At 29.3% G+C, this 15,231-nt stretch overlaps 1 long non-coding RNA gene across 2 annotated transcripts in view; it reads left to right on the plus strand.

Moving 5' to 3' along the window:
- LOC136080789 (uncharacterized) overlaps positions 1-15,231 on the plus strand; it is a 46,676-nt gene that overhangs the window by 7,603 nt on the left and 23,842 nt on the right. For both annotated transcript variants that reach the window (XR_010638642.1, XR_010638643.1), the window contains exons 2-3: positions 8,623-8,772; positions 8,879-9,113. This is a non-coding gene — a long non-coding RNA (uncharacterized LOC136080789). The remainder of the gene's footprint in view (positions 1-8,622; positions 8,773-8,878; positions 9,114-15,231) is intronic.

Below are 15,231 nucleotides of genomic sequence, written 5' to 3' on the forward strand. Positions count from 1 at the left end.
AAATTATTTAAGAACTTATACTGAGGTAAAAAACATCACTATGGTTAATGTTTATGTCTATAACTAATCACTATAAATATTTGCTAAAGAGCACTTTTCTGTTGATATATTGCTCCTGGACTACACAATGAAGCAGGACAACATTTTAAGTACCACTGCAATAAATATTTGCCAGACCCAATATTAAAATGTTTTATATGAAATTATGATATATTCAAAAAAAACTACTTACTATTGCAATACTAAGTACCTTTTCAACTAGAAAAGACATTTTGATTTTTGAGGAATTGATGACTTTTTTAATTTTTGCATGAAAGCATTCAAAGCAATTTGTAGTGTGGTTATCCAGATGAAGCTTACCAATATGTGTAGCTAAGTGTAGCCAGCAAACATTGGAATCATTGAAATAGTATTCCAATTACGGTTAAAATAATAACTAAGTTCTGACCCAGCATATTTAAATTCCTTGACTAATACATTATACTCGTTTTGGGAGCTACACTTTACCATGTTTTAATTTTTGCATGAAAGCATTCAAAGCAATTTGTAGTGTGGTTATCCAGATGAAGCTTACCAATACGTGTAGCTAAGTGTAGCCTGCAAACATTGGAATCATTGAAATAGTATTCCAATTACGGTTAAAATAATAACTAAGTTCTGACCCAGCATATTTAAATTCCTTTAAATTTCATTTTACCATGTTTTCGAAAATCTGATAAAAAATGTAAAATAAAATTATGAACTTGAACTTAAAGTTATAAATTAAAAATAAACAAAAAAATAAAAATCTGTTATTTTCAACAAGATAAAGTAAATTCGTTAAAATCAGCACACTAAAATATACTTAAGCATTGTTTGAGCATAATGTAAAAACACCAATAGAAATTCTTGAACATTTTAAAAGTGTGATCTTGGTACCATTTTGAAGAAATAAAAATAATTATTATTAACAAAAATTATATCACAGTATTTACTATGATTAATAGCAACAGTACCCCATAAATTTTGCAACGTCTTTCTCCCGGAAATTTATGCTTGTTTAGCTCTTCTAAAAATGCTTTAAGCATGTGAAAGCGACAAAGAAATATGGAGCTACTAGGAAAGGTGTTTTGAATAGCCCCAATTTCAGCAGAGTCTTTATCAATAACAAATATTGCTTTGTTTAAACCTTCTTTAAGCCAAACTAAAAATTCAGAAATACTAGGAATATCTTCCCTTTGCAAAAGACAATGAGCTACGGCTTGACCAATTCCAAAAGCATCAGTGACTAGTAACGTAAACAAAGGGAATCCTTGGGAATTAACCTAAAAAATATAAAGGAAATTTGTAAATTATGATGAATAAATAAGATTAATGATAAAATAAAACAGTGTTAACTTTAAAGGTTGAGTCCATCAGAATAACATCACCATATTGTGACAATAATTCTAATTGTTCCGATGATGACCACATAACTCCTTTTAGGGTAATACCATCATCATCAAATAAAATTTTGAAATGCACATTGGGGCGCCCTAATATCTCTTCAAGATGGAGCAAATCATTGCAACCTAAGAAATGTGATTTGAAAAATAATTTCAAAATCATTTATCATTACATTTAAAACTATTATTAGTTTTGAATTTAATTTTTGAGTAAATTAATAAAATAACCAAAAGAATAGAAATTAAATTTTTTGAAAAATTCACATAATTTCTTAGTTTACTAAATAGATAAGAAATACTCCTGGTTTGGAATTTTTTCCAAATGTTTTGCACATTTTGTCTTTTAACTTCAAACCCCTCTTGATGCAAAATTCCTTGAACAATAGTTGGATTTGCTCCAACTGACGGCATAATAGCAGAGGATTGGATGAGATTGTTGGATGGTCTACGAACACTTGAATATAAAGAATATGTGTTTGGTGTTGCAATATCATGGCCAGAATGGCTTTGATGCAGGTGTTCTACTGAGAACATTCTTTTTTTGTTTAGCTTTAAGACAATTGAAAATTTGCAGTCTGCAAAGAAAAATTCATGTATAGCCCATACATACGTAAATACATACATACACACTAATTTAAGCAATTTTAAGGGTAGAAATTTTTTAAATTATGTAGTATTTTCAAATTTTTATTCAGAATATAGAATAAAAACTCAAAAAGCTAAGTAATTTGTTTTCTATGCAAGCATACTATAATTACTACTAATTGGTATATATAACCAAGCTCAACTAGAGTTCATACAGAAGCACCGGCAAAGTTTGTTTAACTTCGCTGATTGCATTCAAATGAAGGCTGAATATCAAATATTCCTTAAACTTCAGTTACGAAGTTTAACGAATACAAGGTATTCCAAAAATTTTGGTTAAGAAGTTTTACAAATTATGAATATTTGTTTATCGTAAAACTTTAGTCACTAAATATGCACTTCGCTATTCATTCCACTATTTGTTAAAAAGGTTAAAATCTAGTTTAAACTTTAAACCAGATCTAATATTTGTGTACAAATTGTGCAATATTCCCTTTAATTCATTTTAAACTTTTACTAACATATAATAAACTTTATTAGAGTGATACGCTTTAAAGTTTAAAGATTAAGTATCTGGTTTTTGCTAAATTGTTTTTGTAACAATTGCTACACCAATATTTCTATTTTGAACATTATTAACAAATTGTTAATAATGTCAAAAATTAGTATTTGCGCTATTTGCGTACCAAAATTAATTACATAATGATTGGTACATTTGATTACCTAATGACTGCCACAATAGATACATAATGATTGGTATTAGCAATATTTCACATGGAATTCATGTGAGAACATAAAAAGTCATAGCACTAAAGTTACACTGATAAACAAATAAAATTTTATTGTGCATATCTTGTTAACTAGGTGGTTTTTTAAAATAAGTTAAATATGCTGATTTCAAATATGCAAACCATTTTTCACCATCACGTCAAGTTGTAAAGATATTTGGGTTCAAATCTTTAGTATTTAAGGTAAAGTCCCTAATATTGTCGAAAAAAAAGTAATTCAAAAGTATGTCAACCTGGGTCTCAAAAGAAGCGTATTTTCATAGAGATTTTAAAAATGGTATTTGTTTGTAATAAAAATAAATTTTTTTTGTATTATTGCTGAGAAACATTTTGTTAAAATTTTTATAAAAGTCTTTAGCATTTTTTCACGTAATTTTTTTTGTAAGTAAAAATATTTATCTTTTCTAAAATCTCTATGAAAATACGCTTCTTTTGAGACCCAGGTTGACATACTTTTGAATAACTTTTTTTTCGACAATATTAGGGACTTTACCTTAAATACTAAAGATTTGAACCCAAATATCTTTACAACTTGACATGATGGTGAAAAATGGTTTGCATATTTGAAATCAGCATATTTAATTTGTTTTAAAAAACCACCTAGTTAACAAGATATGCACATTAAAATTTTATTTGTTTATCAGTGTTATGAATCAGATGTTACTGAGAAAACAACAAACAGTTTATAACTATTTAATTTATTTAATAAAGTGATATTTATTGTTTTTGTGTTATTTTATTGTAAACTAAATATTTGCTCCATAAATGGTTTTTATTTTTACTATTTGTCATTTGTTATTATTGTTACTATTGTTTGTTTTTTTTACACTGTTGTTTCTATTATACATTTTTTATGATCTGTTGTTATTATTTTGTTATACATAATTATACATATTATAATATACACATAAACATTTTTATATTTCCATTTATTATTACTGTTAATGTAATTATTATAACTTTTAATATTTGGTGTCATTGTATTTATCAGATTACTGTTTGAGAGACACACTATCAATTACAGTCATTTTATATTTATTTAATTATTATTATCATTGTTTATTCTTTCTTATCATCATTGCGTATAATTGTAATTATTATTATCATATAATGATAACTAATTTTGTTAATATTATTACTGATGATGATTTTTTAGCTTAACTTATTATATGCATATTTATAATGCGAACATTACTTAGAAAAATAAATATTGTGTTGAGAAATTTGCAGAATTTAAACATTACCTTTTTTGACAAAATGCCTAAAATAAGTCCAATTTTGCACCATTTTGACAAAAATATGACTAAAGAGGGTAAAGCTTCTTGCAAGCATTGTAAGAATGTACTCACATTGTAAAAATGTACTCACATTGTAAGAATGTACACAAGAGTACTCAACTTCGACTCTTCATACACATCTTAAAGCAAAACATAGAGTTATTAACACGCAGTTTGAGGAAAACAAAGGAGAGCTGCAGAAAAAAAATTATCTAGTTCAGCAAAAAAAGCAAAAAATGCTGTTGGTCAATGCTCAACAATCCTTAATAACCAGAGCATTTCAAGCTAAACCCTATGAAACCACAGACCCTAAATAAATAAAGTTTGAATACAATCTTACTGCCATGTTGTGCACAACAAACACTCCATTCTATCTAGTGTCAACTAATGGTTTCATTAGATTTATCAAATTAATCAACCCGAAGCATATCAAAAATATGTTATCGATACCTACTTTTTTTAAGTGTAGAGCTCACTCTTTTAAACTTTCTTTGAGTAGCTAAATTATTTTTATCCACACCATAATGCTTGCAAACATACCTACAATACTGAATGGTGGATTCAGGAGCATCAACAATTTTTTGCTTTACTAATTTATTAAAATTAGCAACCTAAACAAAACATAAATAAATAACAAATAGAAATGAGTTGAGCACGGTACTACCAGGGGCGTGGTGAGGATTGAACTCAGAACCTCTTGCTTATAAAACAAGTGCTCTACCACTACACCATTACTGCATGTTTGCTAATTATATCATTTAAAAATACAACTTGTAACTCTTGTTACCAACTAATGATCATTATTTAAAATGTAACAATAAAAAATACAAAGTGCTTTTTCTTTTCAATAATTGGCAAAACTAATTAACGATGCAAATGGAAATCACAAATATATATATAATATATATATATATATATATATATATATATATATATATATATATATATATATATATATATATATATATATATATATATATATAAGTACAACGGTTCAGAAATTATAGCCTTTGAAACATGACACAGTGGCCCCCCTCGATTTACAAATGATCAAAACAGACTACTTTAGAGCTGTATAACTTTTTTCTCACTTTCAACAAGAGTCTCATTTTTTCTAGAACTATTTTCTGAATAGTTCTCTCTATAAAAAAGTGGTTTTTATTGACTTGCGTTTAATTAGAAAAAAGTTATGACCACCTCAACGTTGGAAAATCAAATTCAACTAACTTTTAGTAATTTAATTAACTTTTGTTAATTCCCGTTTAAGACCATTAAATTGTATATTTTCTGGAAAATATCGCACACATTTTTACTATGAAAATTTTACTATGAAAATTTGAATCTTATGGTAAAAGCATGAAAAAATGCAATAAAGATTTAATGGTATTAACTGTATTTTCATTAGAAAATGAATTATGCATGTTTCATGCGAGAAAATGAATGCTTATATCTTTTTAAGTTGGTTGCACTTCTTCCCCCTTTGATTGGTGCCACCCCAAACCCCATCCCCCCTCAACCTCACCTTAGTGAGTGGGGGGGGGGGGGGGGAGGGGTCCAGACCACATAAACAACACTGATTACCTATACTAAAATAGAATTTAAAGAAATAATGGTTTCATTTTGAAATTAATTTAGATATTTAGGTATTAAATACCTAAATATCTAAATTAATTCAGAGACCTTTATTTGAACCATAATGAAGGTCTCTAAAAAGTTACTGCTCCCTTTATTTGTGTCCCTATCTACTATAAAGACCAGATCAAGGAGAGGACAACCAACCATATCTTTCCTTTTATTAGGAAATGACTTATAATTAGTTGCACCCTTTACATAGGCCAGTTGGCAGATTAGAGGGGCACTGGTTTCTAGTAACACATACAACCGTTGATGATTGAAAAATAGGGTAATTTAAAAATGCTAGCATTTTTGGTGTAGATTTGACAAGTTTATAATGTTTGCATTTTCAGATAGTTAGGTCTAATGGTCTTAATGCTGTTAATCTTAGATCAAAACAAAGTGTTAGAAAAATTTACAAGTGTCTCAAAATGGCTGAAAATTGGACTTTTTAGGCAAGTGGACATTATGCTTTTAGATATATTTAAGTTCTAAACTGCAACAAGCTGCCTATATTTTGCCCGTTTATTGCAGACAGTAGTAGCTAATCAGAAAAGCTATTTGTAAAGACTTGTGGATGAACAGAGTAATGCTACAATTAGTTTCATTTTGGCATATTTTAGCAATTTTATGATTTTTTCCAAAGTTGAGGAGGTCATAATTTTTTTCTAATTTAACACAAGTTAATAAAAACCACTTTTTTAAAGAGAGAACTATCCAGAAAATAGTTCTAGAAAAAATGAGACACTTGTTGAAAGTGAGAAAAAAGTTATACAGGTCTAAAGTAGTCTGTTTTGACCATTTGTAAATTGAGGGGGGCCACTATGTCATGTTTGTAAGTCTATAATTTCCAAACCGTTGTACTTAGAAGTCTGAAATTTCAAATTTAACCTATCTACATGATGCACATAACAATATGTAAAAATCAGGAAAATCAGAGATGGTGTGCCACAGACCATTGATTGAAATATAATGATTTGACCCATATGTTCTTATTAATTTTAATTACTTTGTAAAATATGTTGGTGTTCTGATTTCAAATTGTTAATGTCACAAAAACTAAAAGTTGAAGTTTTGCATGTTATTCTTTTAGCTACTAGAGTGAGTTAAAGTATTACCCATACGCCAATCACCAACTTGAAAAACCTCTCATATTTAGTGGAATAAAACTATGTTAACTTTTTGTATTTAAAAATGATTAATTTTATCAAAAACACTGTTTTATAAAATATGTTTTCGTAGATGGTAAAGACCAGCATAAATTTGTAGAATATTCTTATGGTAAAGCTACAGCTTAAAACAATTTTTTTTTTGTTTATTGCGCTCTCATCAGTGGAGACTTGCTGCCCCATGCCAAACCCTCATTCGATATAGTGAATTGTAGAACATTAATTGGCTTTAGTACATTGACTATCTTATAGCCCACAGCTACAAGGAAGCGATACTACATCAACTGAGGGTTTTGCATGCGGCAATCTTAAAAAGTCTCACTGATGTAGGCATGTGTGTATTTAATGAGTTTTGGCACCAATTATGTAATAAAAATCTTCAACCATTTTATCAAAGCATGCTTAGTGTTTCAGTGTGTTCACAGTGTTATTAAGCAATCCTTGTAATCAAATTTAGTTACTTGAATGAGCATAACTTTTTGTGGAATTGTTATTTTGTTATGAAATTTTCACTATTGTAATGCTGATTTTAGCCTCTTTTTAATGATATATAATAATCAATTAAAAAAAAATAGTTTTTAACACAAAAAAATATTTTTAGCCCCCAAACTAACTGTAGCACCTTTACACCTTTCTTTTGATACCAAGTTATAGAAATTTGATGTGAATTGACCAAGTTGTAGTTAAAAACCTACTTACTAATTAAAATCTCATGAATTTGTTGACAGAAAGAAAATCATTAAGCAATTAAGATTATAAGCGAATAGTTTTTAATCTATTTAAATTAATTTTACTTATTCCACTTTATTTATTTCCAATTTAATTCCACCTTAGATAAAAGATCATGTTAAACATGATCAAAACATGATGTTTTATTTATACTAAGTGTTTACTTAGTATAAATAAAACATGTTCTTTATCGTTCTTTTTGTATCCCGATTAATTGATACTTCAATACTTCCTGCCGGTAATTAACCCCAGAATTAATTGCCGGCAATTACCTGCGATTTTATAAAGGCTTAATTTATTCAAGAAGAAATTAAAGACATAATCATTATTTATTAAATGAATAAATTATTATTACAATCATTATATCAATCAGATATAGTTTTTTCATTTTTTTAAAGCTTTTTAATTTAAGCAGCTTGAAAATTTTAATATCTATTTAAAATTTAAACTTTTATTATTAAATTTTTGGTATATATGATATATATGATATATACCAAAAATTTAATGATAAAAGTTTAAATTTTAAATAGATATAAAAATTTTCAAGCTGCTTAAATTAAAAAGCTTTAAAAAAATGAAAAAACTATATATGATTGATATAAGAATTGTAATAATAATTTATTTTCTTTAACTTAAGTTAAATTTAAATTAAGTTCTTTAACTTTTTTTGTAATCATAATTAAGTTATTAAAAATATGTAATCAATATATAACTTAATGTTTGAAACTTGATGTTTTTGCATCTGCTATGCTACTTAGCTAATAAATATTTGGTATTTTTGTTGTCATTAAATGAGTATTGGCATATATTATATGCCAATGCTCATTTAATGACAAAATATTTTTTCAAACATTAAGTTATATATTGATTACATATTTTTAATAACTTAATTATGATTACAAAAAAAGTTGTTTACAAAAAAACAAATTTAAATAGTTTAACTAATACTCTATAATATATATTTGACAATAATATATATTAATAACAATATTCGACTATACTCTGGTGGTATAAACATGTGATATTTTTTCATTAGGAACATTTTCTGCGATACATCATAAAACTAATGAAAGAAAAAAAAATATTAGAAGCTTGCCATGTTTATCCTACTTCTGGTCATATGGGGAGACCAAGGACATTGTGTAGGATTAAAGAACGTTTTATACAGGAAAATGTACAAGAATTGGTAATTTAGATAAATTATGTGCTATAGAGCATAAAATAAATGTATGAAGTTTAGTTTTTTACTAATAATTGCAAATAAGATATACCTTTCTAAAATTATGTTTTAGCTTACATCTTGTGATGTATGCCAGAAAATGAATTGAAAATTAAACTGTGATGCACCCAAGATAGGTTAAGGCCTCTTGGTATATGGTTGGCATAGAGTTTATTGGCCCACTCAGTCCAGTTAATGAAGATGGTTGCAAATATATTTTAACCATTAGTGAATATTTTTCAAAATGGAAAGAGGTAATACCAACAAAAGATAAAATGGCATCTACAGTGGCAAGATATCTATTTAAGGTATTATATTTTTAATGCAATTTTTAAACGCAATAAAGGAAAAAGAAGTAAAATAAGGCGCAGATTTTGGTAGTATCCTGCAATGCCCAGGATTCACCCAAAGTATTTTAACAATATATAAATAAACTGCCTTAATAACTTGAAAAAAATTAAATTATTAAACTAATATTATACATATATTTGTGAGTGCATGTTGTGCATATATAACAATATGGGTGTGTTTATATATATATATATATATATATATATATATATATATATATATATATATATATATATATATATATATATATATATATATATATATATATATATATATACAGGCCTTGTTAAGAAGCGTTACGCAGCTCGCATTTTGTCTGCGAAAAGACAATTTGCCTACGCGTTCAGCAGTTTTGTGCTATGCAAAAACTTTTAGAATATTTAAATTATCTTTTGACGTGACGTTTATTCAGAAGAAATAAAGTCGTAAGTAAACATTTAACCGCAATTGTAAACTAATAGATTTTTTGTTAAAGAAACAGTTTGTTTCATTATTTTTTTTGTTGTTGTTGAAAATTAGTTTAAAAAAGTAAAGTCTTTTAAGTTTTATCTTAAGGAATTAAATATATAAATTCCTTTTAAATATAAAATTATTTTTAGTCATAATAGTTTAAAAAATGCACGATTTATTTTGATGTAAATATATTTAATAAGGTATTTTGTTTATTGTAAATTCAATAACGTAAAGTTTTAATGACGTTCGTTTAATTTACAAAAATAAATTATGATCATGATGATAAATTATGTTATCGGCAACTGATAAATAGATTAAAAAAAAACTCTTTATCGTTTAAAAACATTATCAAAAAGAGTTCACAAATTAAATAAGAAAAAATTTATTAACATTTAATAAAATAACCAAAAACCAACTGTAAAATTATAAGAAAATAAACAAACATTTTACGTTTTATGAAAAAAATATTTTTTTGAAAATAAAATTTAGTTCATATTTGAAAAAAATAATAAAAATGATTTTTTAAATAAGAACTTAGATTTTATTTGTAACTTTTGTTATAGTGAGAAAAAAAAACTGTTTGTATGATTTTTAACGCGTTAATAAAAAACTTTAATTACAATGCGGTACTTGAAAAGACGCTAGTGACGCAGTATAACTTCTAACGATGCAAAATATATTTGCTGAGTTGAGTTGCTTAAAAATGCGCTATGCGTTTTCGCTACGCAGCGAAATCTCGTAACAAGGCCTGTATATATAAATATATATATATCCAATCGTACTAATTTTAAACAGCAATCTCTTGTTATAAGAAACATTACCTATTTATCAATGTATCTTATAACAAGAGATTGTGAAGGCATTTTGCAATTTATTAAATATAAATAGGTATAATTGGCCTTAGTCATGTGTAAAACATGATTTTTGCAATTCCTGAGGTTAGAATTATCTTGTTGTATCTCCCTATTTTAGAATTTTAAGTTAAAGCAATTTAAAAAATAAAAACTTTAGGAGATAAGGGGTAATAAATAAAAGGGGTAAACAGATTCTATCTGTTGACCAGCTGAGCACCCCTTGTTCATCTATTAGGCTAGCGCAGATGTATTTTTAATACATTGTTTCCAATTTAGGATGTTGAATGCTGGATCTTCTTGACTCAATGCATGGGTTTTGCTTGTGTCTCAGTTTTATGGTTCTGAGGTCGGCTGGTAGTCAGGTTTCCCGAACTCTGTGGTAGCTCTCAGAGAGGCTGATTCCATCAACAGCTGAAAAATATCTAAGTATTCCTGTTTGTACTTTTGGTGTGGATTGCGGAGGCCACATTTGGAGCCCTTTGTTACAGCTTAGGATTTATTAATAGTAATGAGGCAGTTGCTTAGGCAATTAAACAGTGTTCTGAGCACTATCTATGCTTTGATCAAGTTCTTCAACAAATTTAAAAATGACTAGAGTACCAAAAACTATAAAACACAAAAAACCATCATCTTCACCATGTTCTCTAAACCTATCATTCACTAATATTCGTGGTCTTCGAAGTAACTTTTCTTCTGTTGAGTCTTATCTCTTGCAAAGTTCACCAGATCTACTTGCTCTTTGTGAGACTAATTTGAGTTCAGCTGTCTCATCTTAGTGTTGATAGTTATCTTCCTTTAATTCGTAAAGACTCCAATAGTCACATGCTTGGCCTGGGCATTTACATTTGTAAGAATTCACCCATTTGTCATGAAACTAGGTTTGAATCCACAGACTATTCTTTCATGTGCTTTCGTTTAGCACCACTTCACTCTATCGCCTTTCTCTTTGTTCTATATCACTCTCCTTTGTCTCAAGACTGCACTCTTTTCGATGTTATTTCTAATAATGTTGACCAAGCCCTCTCTCTTTATCCATCAGCTAATATAGTTGCTGTCGGTGACTTTAATGCTCATCACACTGAATGGCTTGGATTTAGTGTCAGTGACTCTGCAGGCATTGAAGCCCACAACTTTTGTCTTTTTCAATCCCTAACTCAAATAGTCAACTATCCAGCTAGCTTACCAATTTTCCAAATCTCATTTTTCTTCATCATCTGCATTCCCCTATCATCGTGCCTCTAACAACTACCTTAAAGCTGACTGGGATTCTTTCCGTGATTTTCTTTGTGATGGCTCTTGGTAGAAATATTTTGTTTTCCTGTTGACAAATGTGCTTCTTACATAACTTTGTGGATTCAGGCTGGCATGGAATCTTTTGTTCCCTCTCGGCTATTCCAGGTCAAGCCTCACTCTCCTCCATGGTTTTCCTGACATTGCGCTGCTGCGATTGCCAATCGAAACTGTTACTTCCATATCTATCAGCAAAGCAGTTCTCCAGAAAACAGACATCTGTTTATTACTGCTAGAAACCATTGTAAAAAGGTTTTGTCTAACGCCAAAGCCCGCTATTCTCAGGTCATAAAACCTCGTATCTTATCTCAAAAATTAAGCTCTCGTGACTTCTGGAGAATGTTTAAAAGTATTAATAATAAGGGCAAATCTTTAATTCTACCTCTCTTGTATGGTTCATACTTAATCACTTCACCTAAAGACAAAGCTGAATTGTTTGTTAAGAACCTTTAATCAGTATCATCTCTTGATTCCACTAGTTGCGTTCTATCTGATATTGCCAACAAACAGGTTGATCCATTGCTTGACATTTGTATCGCTCCAACTTCTGTATCTAAAGTGATTTCCTACCTAGACTCTTGAACAGCTTGTGGCCCAGACAACATACCTATTATTGTCTTGCAGAAATGTACTCCGGAGCTGTCCTCTATGCTTTAAAAACTATTCAAAAACAAGTGCTTATCAGAGTCTTGTTTTCAACCCTGCTGGATAGCGGCATCTGTTATCCCTATCTTCAAAAATTCTGGAGAGCAATCTGATTCGTCTAACTACCATCCCATTAGTCTTCTTCCTATCATAAGCAAGGTTTTTGAATCTTTAATTAAAAAATACTTAATTTCTTATCTTGAATCTAATAACTTACTTTCTGACCATCAATATAGATTTCGTTCTTCTCGTTCTACAGCTGATTTGCTAACAGTAATAACCGAGAGGTTTTATCATGCATTAGATAAAGGTGGAGAGGTTAAGGCCATCGCTTTTGACATTTCAAAAGCTTTTGATAAAGTTCGGCATGCTAGTCTTCTCCATAAGCTTTCTTCCTATGGTGTATCTGGCAACATCTTTAAGATTATTGATCCCTTCCTTTCCAATCGTAGTATAAAAGTTGTTCTCGATGGACAGCACTCTTTTTCTTATTCTTTAACTTCAGGGGTTCCACAAGGTTTAATTCTTGGCCTTATACTCTTTTTAATTTACATTAATGATCTTCCAGATATTCTCACATCTAAGGTGGCATTTTTTGCTGATAATGCTACCATTTATTCTTGTTGTGATAAGAAAATAACACTCTGATTGTTTGGAGGGGGCATTTGAACTTGAAAAGGATCTCACTTCTGCTACATCATGGCTACCAGTGGCTGGTGAACTTAAATACAGATAAAACTCAGTTTTTTTCAGCCAGTTGTTATCGCATTAAGTTAGATCTTTCTATATTTATGAACGGTGATGTACTCGATGAGTCATCTACTTTTCGTCATCTAGGATTAACTCTTACTTCCGATCTTTCTTGGAGACCATATGTCCAATCAGTTGCAAAATTAGCATCTGCTAAAGTTGCATCTTTTTATCGAGTTCGACACTTTCTTACTTTGGATTCTATTCTCTATCTCTATAAATCTTAAGTTTGGCCTGTTATGGAATACTGTTGCCATATCTGGGGCGGATCTTCTAATGATGCACTTTCTCTTTTAGACAAGGTGCAAAAAGGCATTGTAAACATAGTTAGACTTGCTCTTGCAGCCAACCTCCAACCATTATCACTTCGTCGTAATGTTGCTACTCTTTTCTTCAAATACTATAATGGGCACTGATCTAAAGAGCTAGCGTCTCTTGTGCCACCTACTAAAATTCATTCTCATGTTACTCGTCATTCAATTAAATCTCATCCTTTTTCTGTGACTGTTCCTAAGTACTCCAAAAACTCTTATTTGTCTAGTTTTTTTCCTCAAACATCAGTTTTTTGGAATTCTCTTCCTTCATCTTGCTTTCCTGATTCATATAATTTGCAATCCATTAAGTTGTCTGTCAATTGTTATCTTGCTCTACAATCTTCATCTTTTCTCTTCCAGTAACTTCCAACTTTAATTAGTGGTTACTTGCAGCCTTGTTGGAGCGAAGATGTTAAAAAAAAAAAAAAAAAAAAAATGCAGTGTAAAACTTTTTAACTTGTGTTTTCTTTTGAGTATAACTTAGGTTTCAATATAGTAAAAAAATATTATTTTGAAGTACATCACAAAGTCAATTACTCAAATTTTTCAAATAAGAGAACAAAATAATTCTAAGCTCGTGATTTGATAACATTTGTCTTAATATCTAAGATTGTAAAGATTATAAATGTGGTGCAGGCGTAATGTCTGGAAAATTAAAGATTGCATTATCTTGATCGAGATTTATAAATTTAAAAGGCTCTTTTTACTGTGTGTTCCATAAAGAAATGTGCAATTCAGAAAAGGATAGCTATTCTTAGGCAACATGACTAATAACTTATGAAGTGCTAAGTCCTATGGCTTACTTTCTCGTTGGTGCACTTCGTTAAGTGAGTTAAACAAGTGTTAAATGTCTAATTTATGAACAAAAAAGCCAGGGCAACAATTTAAATTAGTTTAATTTAGAAAAACAACCGAAATCAATAAGTAGTAAGTAGATTATGATAAAATTGTGTTAAATTCCTCGTCTACTCTTCCCCTCCCCCTTTTTCCACTTCTCTACCAGCTAGAAGTGGTTTCCTTAAAAAATAGGCCTTACCCATAAAAAAATTCTGCTTCCACCCCTGAAAGTGAATTTATATAAACATCGATAAATTAAATTAAAGTAATTTTTGAAAAAGGTTTTGATTTAATAAATATAAAAACAAGTGTGTGTGTGTGTTCAGTTAATTCCCTATAACTCAAGCCTCCGAGGGACCAAGAAAAATGGCTTGACTTAACAAATGTTTGACTAAAGTGAGTTCCTGTTTAGTGGAACTTTAGCTGATATGAGATATTAGTTCGGCAATTTTTCTTTATTCAATGCTAAAGTTTAAACATTAAATATATACTAATAAAAGTGTGGAAAAAGTTTTAGTGAAGAAACTTGCGTATTGTATTAATGCTTTGCACTCAAACACTAACATATAAAAAACTTTAGCGACGCAATGACTATATTAAAATTTGGTAATAAAATTGCGACTTTTAGATAGCGATCTCCCAGCCAACATTGACAGATGGGTACTGTATGGTTTTTGTCTGGGCTTACGGGAACAGGATTTTAACGGGTAAGTGTTTTGGTTTCCGGACGGGTTCCGTATGGTAAAAAAATCAAGCAAATTTGCTTGTTTGGTTTTTATCAGGGCCGAAGGATCTGGGGATTTAGGATGGGGGTTTCCAATAAGGTTCCCAAAAGGTTTAAACTGATAATTAAAAAAATCATAACAAAACTTACTAGATGGTTGCCATTTATAATTCCTATTGTGCGTGGAATAAATTTAAAAATTTAACTT

Source organism: Hydra vulgaris, chromosome 05, assembly GCF_038396675.1.
Source record: "Hydra vulgaris chromosome 05, alternate assembly HydraT2T_AEP".
NCBI classification, from domain to species: Eukaryota; Metazoa; Cnidaria; class Hydrozoa; order Anthoathecata; family Hydridae; genus Hydra; species Hydra vulgaris.